This window comes from Salmo salar, chromosome 12 (genome assembly GCF_965601325.2).
Source record: "Salmo salar chromosome 12, fSalSal1, whole genome shotgun sequence".
Lineage (NCBI taxonomy): Eukaryota > Metazoa > Chordata > Actinopteri > Salmoniformes > Salmonidae > Salmo > Salmo salar.
The window spans coordinates 41,592,938-41,608,653 of record NC_138302.1 but is presented as its reverse complement, the minus strand read 5'-3'; the positions used below and the strand labels follow the sequence as shown (position 1 = coordinate 41,608,653).

Here is a 15,716-nt window from a genome sequence, read left to right as displayed (position 1 = left end):
AACAAATGGTTTCCTGGTGTTTGATGCCATTCCATTTGCTCCATTCCAAACATTATTATGAGCCTTTCTCCCTTCAGCAGCCTCCTGTACTTCACATTCATTATGCAATCAAATGAAGGCAGGAAACCCTGAATTACAGGGCCAGGGCAAGAGAAAACACCCACATGGGGATACACCGGGAATCACAGCCGTCTGCTATTTATGTGCCCAGGCATATACACTTATGCTTAAAAGCAGTAGCTACTACTAGATTATAGGATAAAAAAAAATACTGGATACAATTCTGATTATCCCTAATCTGCAAAAGTGTGCTTATTTTGCAGACTATGTTGGAGTGGCAGCTTTCATACAAATGTGTGTTTTGTTTCACAGAAAAGCAGATATGGGGAACGTTTTTTCTCAGTCTAACAATGCTTGTGATAACTAAGCACTAAGTTCCCAGTGTAGGGTAACATGTGTCTGGTGTGTAGTTATCAACAGTACAGATCTGCAAAACTTAATCTAGGTTTATTTTGCCGTTGTTACCAGGGCAGGATTAAGAAATCATAGGCCCTTCCCGGCACACCATTTTCTGTAAACAACTCTGTACACCAAGATGCAATTCGATGGATGGTCAAGTTACTGTTGAAGAAAAAGGGCCTTTATAATAAAGCCATAACATTTGCAATGTGGCAAAGGCTACAGTTGAGCAGAGGCGATTTAGGATTTCCACACATAGGGAACATTTGTTAGCATGGTCCGATATTTTGTTTTTGCCTTTAAAATTCTACATCATTTACATGAAAGAAGACATTAGCTGAATCGTTTTTAATACCGCAAAGGATCAACATCACTACCAAGTTCTAACAGTATCTGGAAAACGTGTGAAATGCTTGATAATGTATGTGATATCAACAGAGGGGTATCTTTTCTGGGTGATTCGAATATTGACTGGCTTTCATCAAGCTGCCCACTCAAGAAAAGCTTCAAACTGTAACCCGTGCCTGCAACCTGATTCAGGTTGATCAGTCAACCTACCAGGGTAATTACAAACTGCACAGGAATGAAATCATCAACATATATTGATCACATTTTTACTAATGCTGCAGCAATTTGCTTTAAATCAGTATCCAAATCCATCAGATGTAGTGATCACAATTTGGTAGCAATATCTAGGAAAACCAAAGTTCCAAAGGATGGGTTATACAATAAGTTTTGTAGTGATTCCTATGTTGTTGATATAAATAATATTTGTTGGTTTGTGGTGTGTAATGACCAACCAGATGCTGCACTTGACACATTTATGAAATTGATTCCAGTTACTAATAAGCATGCACCCATAAAGAAAAATTACTCATCAATCCCCATGGATTGCCTCATCCCCATGAAAGGGATGAGGCAAAAGGAATGGCAAATAAGTCTGTCTGTACAATCAATTGGCAAACGTACTGCAAATTGAGAAATCATTTGACTAAACTGAATAAAAAGAAGAAGAAACTATACTATGAAACAAAGATAAATGATGTAAAGATTGATAGTAAAAAGCGTTGGAGCACCTTAAATGACATTTTGGGCAAAAAGGCAAACTCAGCTCCAGCATTCATTGAATCAGATGGCTCATTCATCCCAAAACCTACTGATATTACCAATTACTTTAATGATTTTTTTTCATTGGCAAGATTAGCAAATTTAGGCATGACATGCCAGCAACAAACGCTGACTCTACACATCCAAGTATAACTGATCAAATTATGAAAGACAAACATTGTAATTTTGAATTCCGTAAAGTGAGTGTGGAAGAGGTGAAAAAATTGTCTATGAACAATCACAAGCCACTGTTATTTGCCATATCTTTAATCTAAGCCTACTAGAATGTGTGTGCCCTCAGGCATAGAGGGAAGCAGAAGTTATTCCGCTACCCAAGAATAGTAAAGCCCCATTTACTGGCTCAAAAAGCCAACAAACCAGCCTGTTACCAAACCTTACTAAACTTTTAGACCAGATACAATGCAATTTTACTTAAACAAATTGACAGACTTTCAGCATGCTTTTAGGGAAGGACATTCAACAAGCACGGCACTTAAACAAATGACTGATGATTGGCTGAGAGAGAAATGTTTTGTTAGAGTTCAGTGAGGTTTTTGACATTATCAGTCATAGCCTGCTGATGGAAAAACGTATGTGTTATGGCTTTACACCCCCTGCTATATTGTGGATAAAGAGTTACCTGTAACAGAACACAGAGGGTGTTCTTTAAGGAATACCTGGGATAGGATAAAGTAATCCTTCTAACCCACCCCCTCCCCTGGCTCAGAACAGGGCAACACGGCTGGCCCTTGGATGTACACAGAGAACAAACATTAATTATATGCATGTCAATCTCTCCTGGCTCAAAGTAAACTGTCAAAACATGCTGATACAACAGTGGCTAAGATAGAGAGAAGTTTGTCCATAATAAAGCGCAGCTCTTCCTTTTTTAACAACACTATCAACAAGGCAGGTCCTACAGGCCCTAGTTTTGTCACACCTGGACTACTAAGATTGTATAACTGCCTTAATTTTGCTGGACCCCAGGAAGTTGTGTGGTCAGGTGACACAAAGAGGGACCTCGGAAAATTACAATTGGCCCAGAACAGGGCACCCCGGCTGGCCCTTAAATGTACACAGAGAGCTAACATTGATAATATGCATGTAAGTCTGTCATGGCTCAAAGTGGAGGAGAGACTGACATCATCATTACTTGTTTTTGTAAGAAGTGTTGACATGCTGAATGCACCAAGGTGTCCGTTTAAACTACTAACACAGCTCGGACACACATGCATACTCCACAAGACATGCCACCAAAGGTCTTTTCACAATGCCCAAGTCAAGAACAGACTATGGGAGGCGCACAGTACTACATACAGCTATGTCTACATGGAACTCTATTCCACATAAGATAACTGATGCAAGCAGTAGAATCATATTTATAAAACATACACCTTATGGAACAGCGGGACTGAAAAGACACACACACAGGCACAGACACACATACACATGATAAGACACCCACTCTACACATACTTACACCTGGATTTTGTATTGCAGATATGTGGTACTAGAGTAGTGGCCTGAGGGAACACAATGTGTTGTGAAAAGTGTTATGAAATGTAACGTCATGTAATATTTTAAACTGTATACAGCATAACTGCTTTAATGTTGCTGGAACCCAAGAAGAGTAGCTGCTGTCTTGGCAGAAGGCTATATTAGGTTGTAATAAATATACAGTGGATTCGGAAAGTATTCACACCTTCACTTTTTCTACATTTGGTTGCGTTACAGCCTCATTCTAAAATGTATTAAATACATTTTTTACCTCATCAATCTACACACAACGACATGGTGAAAACATTTTTTTTTTATTTTTTTTTTATGTTTGCTAATTTATGAGAAAAAAATTAAAAATCTTATTTACATAAGTATTCAAACCCTTTGCTATGAGACTCTAAAATAAGCCAGGTGAATTCTGTTTCCACTTGGAGTCCACCGGTAGTAAATTCAATTGATAGGGCATGATTTTCTGAGGCACACACCGGTCTATATAAGGTCCCACAGTTGACAGTACATGTCAGAGCAAAAACCAAGCAATGAGGTCAAAGGAATTGTCCGTAGGAACAGATCTGGGGAAGGGTAAAATGTCTGCAGCATTGAAGGTCCCCAAGAACACAGTGGCCTCCATCATTCTTAAATGGAAGAAGTTTGGAACCACCAAGACTCTTCCTAGAGCTGGCTGCCCGGCCAAACTGAGCAATTGGGGGAGAAGGGTGTTGACCAAAAACCCGGTGGTTACTCTGACAGAGGTCAAGAGTTCCTATGTAGAGATGGGAAAACTTCCGGAAGGACAACCATCTCTGCAACACTCCACCAATCAAGCCTTTATGGTAGAGTGGTCAGACGGAAGCCATTCCTCAGTAAAAGGCAACTGACAGCCCGCTTGGAGTTTGTCCAAAGTCATCTAAAGGACTCTGACCATGAGAAACAAGATTCAATGGTCTGATGAAACCAAGATTGAACTCTTTGGCCTGAATGCCAAGTAGTCACGTCTGGAGGAACCCAGGCACTGCTCATCCCCTGGCCAGTACCATCCCTAGCCTGGTGGTGAAGCATGGTGGTGGCAGCAGCATCATGCTGTAGGGCTGTTTTTCAGTGTCAGGGACTGGGAGACTAGTCAGAATCGAGGGAAAGATGAATGGAGCAAAGTACAGAGAGATTCTTGATGAAAACCTGCTTTAGAGCGCTCAGGGCCTCAGACTGGGGCAAAGGTTCATCTTCCAACAGGACAACTACCTTAAGCAAACAGCCAAGACAACGCAGGAATGGCTTCGGGACAATTGTCTGAATGTCCATGAGTGGCCAAGCCAGAGCCCGGACTTCAACCCGAACATCTCTGGAGAGACCTGAAAATAGCTGTGTAGTGACGCACCCCATCCACCCTGAGAGCATCTGCAGAAAAGAATGGGAGAAACTCCTGAAATACAGGTGTGCCAAGCTTGTAGCGTCATATCCAAGAAGACTTGAGGCTGTAATCGCTGCCAAATGTGCTTCAACAAAGTACTAAATAAAGGATCTGAATACTTATGTAAATGTGACATTTCAGTTCAGTATTTAAGTCAATTTGAAAAATCTAAAAACCTGTTTTTACTTTGTCATTATGGGGTGTTGTGTGAAGATTGATGAGGGGGAAAAAAACTATTTAAATCATTTTAGAATAAGGCTGTAACATGACAACATTTGGAAAAAGTGAAGGGGTCTGAATACTTTCCGAATGCACTGTATATGTATTATTTTTAATACTACAAATAGAAGAGTATCCCTTCTCACAATGTTGCTTGTTTAGTAAAGTTAGATTAAAGCTGAATCAATAGGCTATTGCCAAGTGGAGCGCATCTCAAGATGAGCTACTTTGACAAACAGTGCTGCTGTTCAGAAAAAAATTGGGATTTGAGAAGAAAGAATTCTATTGGTTCTACAGACTAATGTCTTCTCTATCCAGCAGTAGGCATTTGCTTTCCAAACTCTACGTTTTCCCGCAAATGTATTTTGAAATTTGAAAAAGGGAAACAGACAGCCACAACCAACCATAGAAATATGACAACCAGGTGGCGAATCGCATCTCTGCATGTCTGGCAGACATATCAGTGTGGATGACGGATCACCACCTCAAGCTGAACCTCGGCAAGACGGAGCTGCTCTTCCTCCCGGGGAAGGACTGCCCGTTCCATGATCTCGCCATCACGGTTGACAACTCCCTTGTGTCCTCCTCCCAGAGTGCTAAGAGCCTCGGCGTGACCCTGGACAACACCCTGTCGTTCTCCACCAACATCAAGGCGGTGACCCGATCCTGTAGGTTCATGCTCTACAACATTCGCAGAGTACGACCCTGCCTCACACAGGAAGCGGCGCAGGTCCTAATCCAGGCACTTGTCATCTCCCGTCTGGATTATTCCAACTCGCTGTTGGCTGGGCTCCCTGCCTGTGCCATTAAACCCCTACAACTCATCCAGAACGCCGCAGCCCGTCTGGTGTTCAACCTTCCCAAGTTCTCTCACGTCACCCCGCTCCTCCGCTCTCTCCACTGACTTCCAGCCGAAGCTCGCATCCGGTACAAGACCATGGTGCTTGCCTACGGAGCTGTGAGGGGAACGGCACCTCCGTACCTTCAGGCTCTGATCAGTCCCTACACCCAAACAAGGGCACTCCGTTCATCCACCTCTGGCCTGCTCGCCTCCCTACCTCTGAGGAAGCACAGTTCCCGCTCAGCCCAGTCAAAACTGTTCGCTGCTCTGGCACCCCAATGGTGGAACAAGCTCCCTCACGACGCCAGGACAGCGGAGTCAATCACCACCTTCCGGAGACACCTGAAACCCCACCTCTTCAAGGAATACCTGGGATAGGATAAAGTAATCCTTCTAACCCCCCCCCTTAAAAGATTTAGATGCACTATTGTAAAGTGGTTGTTCCACTGGATATTATAAGGTGAATGCACCAACTTGTAAGTCGCTCTGGATAAGAGCGTCTGCTAAATGACTTAAATGTAAATATAATCTATAGATAGCAGTTCCCATTCAAGTGCACCCATTAGTTTAACATTCAAATTGGCAGGGTAAGAGGTTCCAAAATCTTTCTATGGACTATATGTCTATGGCCGCAACGCAACAAGCTGTATATTTGGCGCGCATGCTGCCCAAATTGCAGCCTCCTCGACTGTAGGCAACCGCCAAAATAAAACGCTTGAGTAAATGAGGGATACAGAGTTTGTTGTGTGGGGTGCATTTTCCTCCCATACCATAACCTCACCGCCACTATGGGGCACTCTGTTCAAACATTAACATAAGCAAACCCCTCGCCCACACAACACCATACACGCTGTCTGCCATCTGCCCGGTACAGTTGAAACCTGGATTCATCCATGAAGAGCACACTTTTCCAGCTTACCAGTGGCCATCGAAGGTGAGCATTTTACCCACTGAAGTTTGTTACGTTGCCAAACTGAAGTCAGGTTAAGACCCTGGTGAAGACGATGAGCATGCAGATGAGCTTCCCTGAGACGGTTTCTGACAGTTTGTGCAGAAATTATTCGGTTGTGCAAACCCAAGCTCATCAGCTGTCTGGGTGGCTGGTCTCAGACCATCCTGCAGGTGAAGAAGCCGGATGTGAAGGTCCTGGGCTGGCGTGGTTACACGTGGGCTGCATTTGTGAGCCCGGTTGGACGTAATGCTAAATTCTCTAAAACGCATTGGAGGTAGTTTAAAAGCTCTGGTGGACATTCCTGCAGTCAGCATGCCAATTGCATGCTCCCTCAAAACTTGAGACATCTGTGGCATTGGTCTGTGACAAAACTGCACATTTTAGAGTGGGCTTTTATTGTCCCCAGCACAAGGTGCACCTGTGTAATGATAATGCTGTAATTTGTGCACAATATTTAAGAGAAGTACCTTTTATTTTTGCATATGGAACATTTCTGGGATATTTTATTTTGGCTTATGAAACATGGGACTTACACTTTACATGTTGCGTTTATATTTTTGTTCAGTATACTATCAAGGATATCTTCCCCTACTTTTGTCCACGTTGGCTTGTGAACCCACAACCTTCTGGGCACCATAAAAATTCCTGCATTGCCATGTAATACTTACAGGACAAATAAGAGTTTCTCAAACGGCATATCTAAGGCTCTGGCCTGTCCAAGAAGTGAGGGTAAATGATAGACATGTGCTATCCACTTTGTTTTAATTATTATTTTGGGTATAGGAGAGGGTCACTTGTTTTTTTCAAGCGTTCAGGGAGGGTTTAGGTAAAATATATTTAGCTGAAGGGAGGGCCATCCATTTCATTTCAGAAAAGGTCCGATATACTCCATGTAACCCTTATTATAAAAAAACGTTCACTCCCTTATAATTTCCGTCATTTGTTAGTCAACTTGTCTATAATTAGACACATGCAGCTTCTCTTCTTCCATTATACACTGAGTGTACAAAACATTAAGGACACATTCCATGACACACAGACCAGGTGAATCCAGGTGAAAGCTATGATCCCATATTGATGTCACCTGCTAAATCCACTTCAATCCGTGTAGATGAAGGGGAGGAGACCGGTTAAAGGAGGACAGATTTAAGTGCCTTTGAACAGGGTATGGTAGTAGGTGCCAGGTGCAAGGGTTTGTGATAAGAACTGCAACGCTGCTGGGTTTTTCACGCTCAACAGTTTCCTGTGTGTATCAACAATGGTCCACCACTCAAAGGACACCGAGAAAATTTGACACAACTGTGGGAAGCACAGACTAAAACCCTTGCTCACCTGAATGTCATGAATGAATGCTTCAATCTAGTTAACATCTGTAAAGTTCTGTCATCCATGCTTCTTTTATGGAGCAAAGACGTTTGGGACCGGGGAGAAAATGCAATTAAAACATTTGATTTTTTTACGAAAGATTTTCTGTGCATGACAATTTGATCGGTTGTAAGGAAATAGAAAGCTGTGAAAACGAACCAACATCTGAAAAGATTTCAGTTCGGCTTGGATGCATATTTAGTCAGTGTCCAGTTTCCATGACGTGCCATAGGCCTATTTTAAGTCCACATCTTTTGACTGTCGAATTTGTATAGCTCCTCACAATCCTCAAATAACTTTTTGACATCATGAAAAATATATCTGGTTTTTGGTTGAAATCTGATTGAACTACTGACCAGTTATCTAAAAGCTACTCAATTAATAGACACCAATCTATATAAACATGTGCATAGTTTTTGTGGGCCCTACACGCATTGCATAGAAGACATTAGAACCATTACAATTAAATGAATGTTATTTTTCAGCAGGGGCTGCATGATTCAGTTTAGCACACTTGGCAAACAACAGCTGGCAGAGCACAACAAAGTGGGATAGGGTCTCGTAGCATATTGTACCCAGTCAACACTCTGGTCTCGGGCCCATTCCGTTTGAGACTCGGGAGACTCTGATTTGGGGGGCTTCTTGCGGGCCAAGTCTGGCAGAATCATATTACTCCAGGCCGAGGTCACTTCAGGTAATATCAGATTAACTTTTCAGGAGTAGGGCCATTTTACGTTTTTATTCGGCAGGTGATGAAATACCAATTTAAAAAACTACGAATTTTGATATTTCACCTCCAAGTCATAGCTTTTGCTAGGTAATTAAAAGCTATAATTTGTGACAGTCTCTGCAGTCATATAGCTATCAGTGATGGTCCCTAATTTAGAGAATCTCCAAAGCTATGCTTTTACTACAGGCTATGGCAATGTTTTCTGTAGTTGCAGTCCACCACAACAAAAAGTGCACATTCACTTACATTATATTTGTTCTAGGCTACCAGCCTGTAAAATAATCATGCACAATAATACAGGATACCCTTACAAAAATTCACTGCTGTTAAAATGCAGTAAAACTGCAGTACAATGACATAATGGTTGTTTAATTAATGATATTGGTAAGTTGCTGTGTGTGTTGGCTTCCAATGACCATCTTTTGTTGATGTTAATTTCTCTGTGTTGCACATTTTCTTCTGTTCCACTGAATGCAATTTTGATGTTCTATTATGTCCATTTGTTTTCAGATTTTTTTTAAATTACACATAGGCCTGTCTTTTATTTCAATATCATACTACAATCCACCAGAATTTACAGAATCTTATTTTTATTCCATTTATTTCCATCAATAATTAGTACAAAATTATTGCACCCGAATTTGACCCTGAGAATGACAATTATATTTTCCCTTAAAGATTTTAATGAATTAACAATGCATGCAGTAATTATATTTTACTAAATAAGTGTAACCGATGTGAAATGGCTAGTTAGTTAGCGGTGGTGCGCGCTAATAGCGTTTCAATCGGGTGACGTCACTCACTCTGAGACCTGAAGTGGTTGTTCCCCTGGCTCTGCAAGGGCCGCGGCTTTTGTGGCGCGATGGGCAACGATGCTTCGTGGGTGTCAGTTGTTGATGTGTGCAGAGGGTCCCTGGTTCAAGCCCAGGTTGGGGCGAGGAGAGGGACGGAAGCTATACTGTTACAAATAAAGAGGTAGACATATCAGTTCCAGCTAAAACTTGTATTGGAATCTGTGACTCGCACAACAATAGTTCTTTGCTCGCAAGCAGCCTGCTTTCATCAACATTCCATACGGCATGTCGGGACAAAGCACCCAGTAAGCTACACAACACTGCTGGGAAACAACAGTTTCTTGAAATGTATGTTGTTGTGATTTTATAGATTTGACTGCTAAATGGTAGTCCCCATTCTCCATCATTCTTGTTTTATTTTTGTAAGTAAAGTGCCAGTTTGTTGGGGAGAAGAGCATCAAGGAATGTTTTGCTAGCTGGCTAATTTTAGCTAGCTAAAGTTAGCTCTCTGGCAAATCCTCCATGGACTTGGTAAGTTTTCATTTTTACCTGTTGTAGCTAGCTAGCTAACTTATTGACATTTTGATCCATTTGGTTAATGAGAGTAAACGTGTGTTTCTCTCTTTCTGTGTGTGTGTGTGTGAGTGAGTGAGTGGGATGATCTTAACTTCTAGAAAAGATTGTGACAATGTCAACATTGTGTCATGCTAGCTACTGTATGTGTGTGAGAGAGATGGTTAATGAATACACATACACTACCGTTCAAAAGTTTGGGGTCACTTAGGAATGTTCTTGTTTGCCATGAAAACATACATTAAATTAGTTGCAAAATGAAGAGGAAATATAGTCAAAATGTTGACAAGGTTATAAATAATGATTTTGAATTAAATAAATTGTGTCCTTCAAACTTTGCTTTCGTCAAAGAATCCTCCATTTGCAGCAATTACAGCCATGCAGACCTTTGGCATTCTAGTTATCAATTTGTTGAGGTAATCTGAAGAGATTTCACCGCATGCTTCCTGAAGCACCTCCCACAAGTTGGATTGGCTTGATAGGCACTTCTTACGTATACGTACCATACTGTCAAGCTGCTCCCACAACAGCTCAATAGGGTTGAGATCCGGTGACTATGCTGACCACTCCATTATAGACAGAATACCAGCTGACTGCTTCTTCCCTAAATTGTTTTTGCATAGTTTGGAGCTGTGCTTTGGGTCATTGTCCTGTTGTTGGAGGAAATTGGCTCCAATTAAGCACCTTCCAAAGGGTATGGCATGGCGTTGCAAAATGGAGTGATAGCCTTCCTTCTTCAAGATCCCTTTTACCCTGTACAAATCTCCCACTTTACCACCACCGAAGCACCCCCAGACCATCACACCATGCTTGACCGATGGCGTCAAGCACTCCTCCAGTATCTTAAAAAAAAAATCTGCGTCTCACGAATGTTCTTCTTTGTGATCTGAACACCTCAAACTTAGATTCATCTGTCCATAACACTTTTTTCCAATCTTCCTCTGTCCAGTGTCTGTTCTTTTGCCCATCTTAATCTTTTCTTTTTATTGGCCAGTCTGATATATGGCTTTTTCTTTGCAACTCTGCCTAGAAGGCCAGCATCCCGGAGTCGCCTCTTCACTGTTGATGTTGAGACTGGTGTTTTGCATGTACTGTTTAATGAAGCTGCCAGTTGAGGACTTGTGAGGCGTCTGTTTCTCAAACTAGACACTAATGTATTTGTCCTCTTGCTTAGTTGTGCACCGGTGCCTCCCACTCCTCGTTCTATTCTGGTTAGAGACAGTTTGCGCTGTTCTGTGAAGGGAGTAGTACACAGCATTGTAGGAGTGTGTATTAATTCCTACTGGCCAGCCAGCTTTGTAAGAGCTAGTTTTGTACTAGCTATGCTGATGAGCATTAACATTATTTCTCTGCTTCAGGTCTCACTGAGACTGGATTCCCCAAGAGACATGCTATTCAGCTGCCCATGATTGCCTGATCTTACACTTAGAAAAACACTGAACAAAAATATAAATGCAAGAGATAGTGTTAGTCCCATGTTTCTTGAGCGGAAAGAAAAGATCCCAGAAATGTTTCACACACAAAAAGTGTATTTCTCTGAAATGTTGTGCACAAATTTGTTTACAGCCCTGTTACTGAGCATTTCTCATTTGCCAAGAAAATCCATCCACCTGACAGGTGTGGCATATCAAGAAGCTGATTAAAGCAAGATCACTACACAGGTGCACATTGTGCTGGGGACAATTAAAGGCCACTCTAAAATGTGCAGTTGTGTCACAATACCACAGATGTCTCAAGTTGAGGGAGCGCACAAATGGCATGCTGACTGCAGGAATGTCCACCAGAGCGGTTGCCAGGGCATTTAATGTTAATTTTTCTACCATAAGCCGCCTCCAATGTCATTTTAGAGAATATGGCAGTATTTCCAACTGGCCTGATGAAACTGTGGGTTTGCACAACTGAAGAATTTCTGCACAAATTGTCAGTAACCGTCTCAGGGAAGCTCATCTGTGTGCTTGTCGTCCTCACTAGGGTCTTGACCTGACTGTAGTTTGGTGTCGTATCCGACTTCAGTAGGCAAATGCTCACCTTCAATGCCCACTGACACACTGGAGAAGTGTGCTCTTCACGGATGAATCCTGGTTTCAACTGTACCGTGCAGATGGCAGACAGCATGTATGGCGTTGTATGGGCAAGCGGTTTGCTGATGTCAACATTGTGAACAAGAGTGCCCCATAGTGGCGATGGGGTTATGGTATGGGCAGGCAAAAGCTACGGACAACGAACACAATTATATTTTTAATCGCTGGAAATTTGAATGCACAGAGATACCGTGATGAGATCCTGAGGCCCATTGTCGTGCTATTTATCCGCCTCCAGCACCTCATGAGTCAGCATGATAATGCACAGCCCCATGACACAAGGACCTGTACACAATTCCTGGAAGCTGAAAATGTCCCAGTTCTTACATGGCCTGCATACTCACCAGACATGTCACCCATTGAGCAGGCTTGGGATGCTCTGCATCAACGTGAACAACAGCGTGTTCCTGTTCCTGCCAATATCCCAAAACTTCACAAAGCCTTTGAAGAGGAGTGGGACAACATTCCACAGGCCACAATCAATAGCCTGATCAACTATGCGAACGAGATGTGTCGTGCTGCATGAGGAAAATGGTGGTCAGAAGTTTACATACACTAAGTTGACTGTGCCTTTAACCTCTCTGGGCAAGGCGGGACGAATTCGTCCCACCTACGCATCAGCCAGTTGAATCCCGTGGCGCGATTTTCAAATACCTTAGAAATGCTATTACTTCAATTTCTCAAACATATGACTATTTTACACCATTTTAACCTCTATGGGCTAGGTGGGACGCTTGCGTAACAGCCACTGGCAGCCTGTGGCGCGATTTTCAAAACGTTAAAAATCCTATTACTTCAATTTCTCAAACATATGACTATTTTACAGCTATTTAAAGACAAGACTCTCGTTAATCTAACCACACTGTCCGATTTCAAAAAGGCTTTACAACGAAAGCAAAACATTAGATTATGTCAGCAGAGTACCAAGCCAGAAATAATCAGACACCCATTTTTCAAGCCAGCATATAATGTCACCAAAACCCAGAAGACAGCTAAATGCAGCACTCACCTTTGATGATCTTCATCAGATGACAACCCTAGGACATTATGTTATACAATACATGCATGTTTTGTTCAATCAAGTTCATATTTATATCAAAAACCAGCTTTTTACATTAGCATGTGACGTTCAGAACTAGCATACCCCCCGCAAACTTCCGGGGAATTCGCTAACATTTTACTAAATTACTCACGATAAACGTTCACAAAAAGCATAACAATTATTTTAAGAATTATAGATACAGACCTCCTCTATGCACTCGATATGTCCGATTTTAAAATAACTTTTTGGTGAAAGCACATTTTGCAATATTCTAAGTACATAGCCCAGGCATCACGGGCTCGCTATTTAGACACCCGGCAAGTTTAGCACTCACCATAATCATATTTACTATTATAAAAGTTTGATTACCTTTTGTTGTCTTCGTCAGAATGCACACCTAGGACTGCTACTTCAATAACAAATGTTGGTTTGGTCCAAAATAATCCATCGTTATATCCGAATAGCGGCGTTTTGTTCGTGCGTTCCAGACACTATCCGAAATAGTAAAGAAGTGTCGCGCGCATGGCGCAATTCGTGACAATAAAATTCTAAATATTCCATTACCGTACTTCGAAGCATGTCAACCGCTGTTTAAAATCAATTTTTACGACATTTTTCTCGTAGAAAAGCGATAATATTCCGACAGGGAATCTCCTTTTCGGCAAACAGAGGAAAAAATCCCAAAGGCGGGGGCGGTCGGGTCACGCGCCTAAGCCCAGTGTCCCTTGATCGGCCACTTGAGAAAGGCGATAATGTGTTTCAGCCTGGGGCTGGAATGACGACATTCTGTTTTTTCCCGGGCTCTGAGCGCCTATGGACGACGTGGGAAGTGTCACGTTAGAGCAGAGATCCTTAGTAAATGATAGAGATGGAAAAGAAGTTCAAGAAATGGTCAGACAGGCCACTTCCTGTAAAGGAATCTCTCAGGTTTTGACCTGCCATTTGAGTTCTGTTATACTCACAGACACCATTCAAACAGTTTTAGAAAATTTAGGGTGTTTTCTATCCATATGCAATAAGTATATGCATATTCTAGTTACTGGGTAGGAGTGGTAACCAGATTAAATCGGGTATGTTTTTTATCCAGCCGTGTCAATACTGCCCCCTAGCCCTAACAGGTTAAAGATAAGACACTCGTTAATCTAACCACACTGTCCGATTTCAAAAAGGCTTTACAACGAAAGCAAAACATTAGATTATGTCAGCAGAGTACCCAGCCAGAAATAATCAGCCACCCATTTTTCAAACTGGCATATAATGTCACAAAAACCCAGAAGACAGCTAAATGCAGCACTAACCTTTGATGATCTTCATCAGATGACACACCTAGGACATTATGTTATACAATACATGCATGTTTTGTTCAATCAAGTTCATATTTATATCAAAAAACAGCTTTTTACATTAGCATGTGACGTTCAGAACTAGCATACATGAGGTATGTGTGTAAGGCTATTTTGTAGGCAAACTGAATGCGCACAACAGTAAACCGATAATCTCATAGATAACCTCACCTGAATACCATATTCATAATGTATCAAAAATGAATTTACTAAATTACTCACGATAAACGTTCACAAAAAACATAATTATTTTAAGAATTATAGATACAGCACTCCTTTGTGCAATCGAGGTGTCCGTTTTTAAAATAGCTTTTCGGTGAAAGCACATTTTGCAATATTCTCAGTAGATAGCCCAGCCATCACGGATAGCCATTTAGACACCCACCAAGTTTAGCCCTGACCAAACTCCGATTTACTATTACAAAAGTTTGATTACCTTTGTTGTCTTCGTCAGAATGCACTCCCAGGACTGTTACTTCAATAACAAATGTTGGTTTGGTCCAAAATAATCCATCGTTATATCCAAATAGCGGCGTTTTGTTAGTGCGTTCCAGACACGCCCATCATTGGATATTGGAGCAGGTGTTCCGCTAGTTGTTCTCTGATCGACCACTATCCAAATGCGCTACTGTTTTTCAGCCATGGCATGCAAAGTCATCATACAACATTCTGCCGCCTTCTGAGAGCCTATGGGAGCCGTAGGAAGTGTCACGTTACAGCAGAGATCCTCAGTTTTCAATAAAGAGAGTGTAGAAGGCCAAGAAATGGTCAGAGAGGGCACTTCCTCTAAGAAATCTTCTCAGGTTTTGGCCTGCCAAATGAGTTCTGTTATACTCACAGACACCATTCAAACATTTTTAGAAACTTTGGAGTGTTTTCTATCCAAAGCTAATAATTATATGCATATTCTAGTTTCGGTTGTGTTTCGGAGGACACGCCTCTCTGCCTTCGCCTCTCCCGAGTCCGTATGGGAGTTGCAGTGATGAGACAAGACTGTAACTACCAATTGAATACCATGAAACTGGGGAGAAAACAGGGTAAAAAAATAAAAAAAATTAAGAATATGTTGTAGATTTAAACTTTATATTGGTGACTACGGAAACAAATAGAAAGTTAATGAGCAATGTTTTCAATATCCAACTTCCTCTGCAATACTTTTTACAGTAGGTAGGTAATAAGCTGTGGTCATTACCAGGTTATGACCAGTAAGCTACATAATATAGCACATAAGATAGTGGTCAGAATTATGACCAACTGGTCGTATGGTGGTCAGAAAAATATGTAATATTCTGGCCAGTAAAA

At 41.7% G+C, this 15,716-nt stretch overlaps 1 protein-coding gene across 6 annotated transcripts in view; it reads right to left on the bottom strand.

Annotated features, from left to right (window-relative positions):
- LOC106565027 (CMP-N-acetylneuraminate-beta-galactosamide-alpha-2,3-sialyltransferase 2) overlaps positions 1 to 15,716 on the bottom strand; it is a 48,731-nt gene that overhangs the window by 26,660 nt on the left and 6,355 nt on the right. Inside the window, exon 1 of one of the 6 annotated variants that reach the window (XM_082958980.1) lies at positions 9,385 to 9,530. The exons of the other annotated variants lie outside the window; for them this stretch is intronic. The gene's annotated coding sequence lies outside the window, so the exon portion shown is untranslated. Of the gene's footprint in view, positions 1 to 9,384; positions 9,531 to 15,716 lie in introns of those variants that run through there. 6 annotated transcript variants of the gene reach the window in all.